Here is a 4,179-nt window from a genome sequence, read left to right on the forward strand (position 1 = left end):
TCATTTCTCACAACTGTTAGCCACTGATGAAGCTGTTTCACTGCTTCCTTCTCCAATATATTGACTACTATCAGGAACACACTACCAGAACCTTGTAACAGATTCTCAATGACAGCACTGTGGCTGGAGTAGTATTCCGAATGACCAGCAAAATCATGAAGAATGATGTTACCCAGTGTCCTGTGTTGTAGTTTATAAGGAATGATGCCAGCAGTACAGGGCACTACCCCTCCAACATTTCTAAAGGAACCAAGAACAATAGAACCAGTAGCTGTGTCATTGATGACATGACTAAGAGTACTTTTACCAGCTCCAGGATTACCCACAAGGAGGACGTTAACATAAGAATCAATTGGATGAGATGATTTTATATCACCAAACTTCTTCAAGACAGAAAGAGTATCAGTGTGACCATTCTCCTTAGCTAGTGTAAATGGTGTTCTCCCCTTATTGTCTTTAGCCAATGGATCACATTTACCAGTTGATAGTAAATATTCAACAGTTGCAGAATAACCATAATAAGCAGTACGGTGAAGAGGTGTCTGCCCAGTCCTGTCAACAGCCATTGGATCACAGTGGCACTCATCAATGAGATACTTTACACTATCAATGTGTCTAGCAGCACTGTGAAGAGCAGTCTCACCACTATTGGTAGTAGCCATTGGATCACAGTGATGATGATTGATCAAGTACTTCATGACATCAAGTGATCCCGCTTTCTTAGCTGCTTCGTGAAGAACAGTATCTCCATACTTATCAGGAACCATTGGATCACAGTGACACTCATCAATGAGATATCTCATCACATCAACATGATTACGTAGTACAGCATAATGAAGACAAGTCCAATCCAGATCATCTCTTTCGTGTGGGTCACAGTGATATTTAGTGATGAGATCTTTTGTAACATCTAACCAGCCATGATATGAAGACAAATGGAGTAAACTAACATTATCACACACATATCTTCTTTTAATTTTATTCAGTTCCTTCACTAATGGTAGTAAGCGAACAGCTTCTTTATAATCTCCTCTCCTAAACGCATCCCAACACTTGTCCTCTAAGGACATCTTGTGATCAGTTAATTAGATTCATTGATACCCGCCCACGCATCAGGAATTCATTATCAATACATGAAGTACATTGTACATGTACATGTGTAATTAAAGACAATAATACAGTTAATAAGTGTATTTTGTATTTTTGTGTTTATTTCTTTTTCTTATTTATTTTATTTATTTTGTTTATTTCATTAGTGTCATTATGAATGCATGGAATCTGTACATTTACTGATGCACATGTACTTACATGTATGTTGTGCAGAATGTTTAAGCTGATTCCAATTAAAATTGAATTTTCAACGAATTTTTAAAGTTGCTCTAAAATTTGTCAAGAAATGCTTAAGCTATGTAGTAAGCTTAAATGGTTATAAATCAAATAATATCCACTAGTGTATAGCATCATAATTCATAGTTCATAGTAACTCTATACCAATAACAACATTAATAATAAACATAGTTTGAAACTAACAGTAACTATTCAAATAGCAATGTTACTAATAATAAACATAGTTTGATACTATCAGTGATAATTCTAAAGAGATACATGATGACAGCTCAGCTTTTACAACTCAACTAATTAACAAATGAATCAGCAAGTATCAGCAAAAATAATAATAAACAGAACAAAATGAAATACTATAGACAATCATCCACTAACTAATTATTAACAATATTTATCTCTAATGTAACTAGCAATAGGTTTCTCTTCTATTGTATCCAGTGCTGTAGCTAATGATGACCAACTGGGACCTCCTTTCTCTCTCACTTTATCTTCTCCTCTTAACCAGGCAGACATACACTGTATCAGGCATGGCTTACATTCTCTATGATCCATCTTTATAACATTTAGTGTTGGATCATACAATCCTAAATGAAGTCCAAACTGATACCATTTAGTACAATCCAATTGATTGAGTATTGTTAGCTCTTCAATGACAATATCAAGATCTTTAATATCTATAAAAATAATAATTAATAATGTGTATATACACTGTACAGTCTACACTCCCACTACTTGACAATTGTGATAGTACATATTATAACATACCTAGCTTTATTGGAGTCAATGGTGTCTTGAATTCTTCAGTTATTTCAATCACTTCCTATACAATAATACATTAATACAAGCACTAATAATCAAAAGGCATCCATTGTGATTTCATGATGTCAACTACTGTACATTAATGTATGCAGGTCTCATGACAGTAAGTGTAAGTCAACATCAGGTTACCGGTAGTTTTGTCTCTAAAAATGAAACTGCAATGATAATGTGGTCATAATGAAAGTAAACAGTACCTATCAACAGTTTTTAAGTTTAACAGATGTACAAGTATATATTCTACCATGCCTGGTTGCAACTGACCAATCAGATTGCAGAATACCAGGTTTCTAAATCTATTAGATACCTCCCAGGAACACTTAGATACCTCCCGGGAACACTTAGAAACCTGGCGCTCTACGCTTAAGCTCTTATTAGTCCATTAGCTCAAGCTTGGTTGATTCTTTACTGGCCTAGTCTATGTAAGTCAACTGTGGTCTTAAGGCCTTTCTACACTTGAACCGGTTCCAGAAGTCGGCTTATTAATGCGCATTGAATGGCATCAAGTGATTCCACACTATCTCCAAGATCATGTATATTTTAGTATTTCTGATCCAGCTGCCATTGGTTATCTATTGAAGGCACATTCAAACCACATATGGAGGTGGTTTGAGATAATGTGCATTAAAGTCAATGTGCATCAGGTGTGGAGTGACTGGAACCAGTTTCAAACCAGTTCAATGCGCATTAGAAGTGCTAGCAGGTTAGCGAGACTAAAGTGCTAGCAGGTTAGCGAGACTAAAGTGCTAGTGTAGAAAGGCCTTTAGTATCAGCAGCTGGTAGTTGTTTTCAAATGAAATAATTTTGACTTAGTCCTGCTATCAGTTATTATACACATGCTTTACTGTTGATGATATCTTAGAGCTACTGTTTACTTTCATTATGACCACATTATCATTGCAGTTTCATTTTTAGAGACAAAACTACCGGTAACCTGATGTTGACTTACACTTACTGTCATGAGACCTGCATACATTAATGTACAGTAGTTGACATCATGAAATCACAATGGATGCCTTTTGACTATTAGTGCTTGTATTAATGTATCAAACAGTTTGTGTGTGTTAATTCTTACCTTAATATCACATCCTCCTAATTCATACAGTTCATGTACAGTGTAGCCTCTATTATTAGGACACCTTTTAATAGACCTTTTTAAGAAGGATACCTTTATAATGAGAACATTTTGTACCTACATGTACATCCATTATACAATAGTATCATACTCTTACCTAGTGGTAGTATACAGTGTTCAGTTACAACTCTCTTAATGTCAGCTAGTGAAGGCATTGGCTCAATCTTCTCTGCATTCTTATCAGTGTTGTTAGGATCAACAGGCATCTGACGCAATGTGGTAGCTAAATAACTGAAGGAGCAAAGGAGAAAGGATGTGGATCATACACTGTATAATGCAATGGGATGTACATGTACATGAACAATGCTACCAATGCTATTTTAATACTGCTGTACCTAAAGTCCCCAATATAATCTGATAGATGATATTTTGGACATTTCATTACAACACCTTCTCCAGCCAATTCTTCATTAAGACTTTCAATAGTTCTGTAAACAATAACAACAACAACAATAATAATAACAACAACAATAGTAACAACAACTAATAATAATAAAAACAACTGATAATAAATGAATTTGTTTACCTATAGTGAGCCTCAATGAGCCTCCAAACACATATGAATCTATGGAATTTGTATGTACTTCCATGTACATATATTGTACAGAAAGTTGAATTATAATTAGATTTTCAATGAATTTTTTAAGTTGCTCTAAAATTTGTCAATACGTTCTTGTATGTCATGCTATATAGTGAGCTTAAATGGTCAAAAATTTGAACTCAGAATCAACTCAAACGTTTTACATTACTTAAATACACCAATATGCTTTTAAAATGTAATCGTTGGGATGATTTCAGAGCCACTTTTGGAAAAACTATGTATAGTGTAATTGGCTATATTTTCTTTCTCCCTTTAGTTTCATTTGCCTATTGCAGAGCTACTG

General features: G+C 34.7%; 2 long non-coding RNA genes across 5 annotated transcripts in view; both read right to left on the reverse strand.

The window, feature by feature from the left end:
- Nucleotides 1-1,466: 1,466 nt before the first annotated feature.
- Nucleotides 1,467-4,179, reverse strand: part of LOC109584660 (uncharacterized) — a 4,141-nt gene continuing 1,428 nt past the window's right edge. Inside the window, exon 2 of the long non-coding RNA XR_002186114.1 lies at nucleotides 1,467-2,018. This is a non-coding gene — a long non-coding RNA (uncharacterized LOC109584660). The remainder of the gene's footprint in view (nucleotides 2,019-4,179) is intronic.
- On the reverse strand, nucleotides 2,140-4,173 carry LOC109584658 (uncharacterized). Of its 4 annotated transcripts, XR_002186110.1 has the most exons (5): nucleotides 3,822-4,173; nucleotides 3,631-3,723; nucleotides 3,393-3,526; nucleotides 3,236-3,328; nucleotides 2,140-2,164 (listed from the first exon to the last, which is right to left on the reverse strand). It is a non-coding gene; the product is annotated as an uncharacterized LOC109584658 (long non-coding RNA). The 4 variants fall into 4 exon arrangements; XR_002186111.1 differs by lacking the exon at nucleotides 3,822-4,173 and having other exon boundaries at nucleotides 3,236-3,352; nucleotides 3,631-3,762; XR_002186109.1 differs by lacking the exon at nucleotides 3,822-4,173 and having other exon boundaries at nucleotides 3,631-3,757.

Source organism: Amphimedon queenslandica, unplaced genomic scaffold (assembly GCF_000090795.2).
Source record: "Amphimedon queenslandica unplaced genomic scaffold, v1.1 AMPQUscaffold_13183, whole genome shotgun sequence".
In the NCBI taxonomy this organism is placed as follows: domain Eukaryota; kingdom Metazoa; phylum Porifera; class Demospongiae; order Haplosclerida; family Niphatidae; genus Amphimedon; species Amphimedon queenslandica.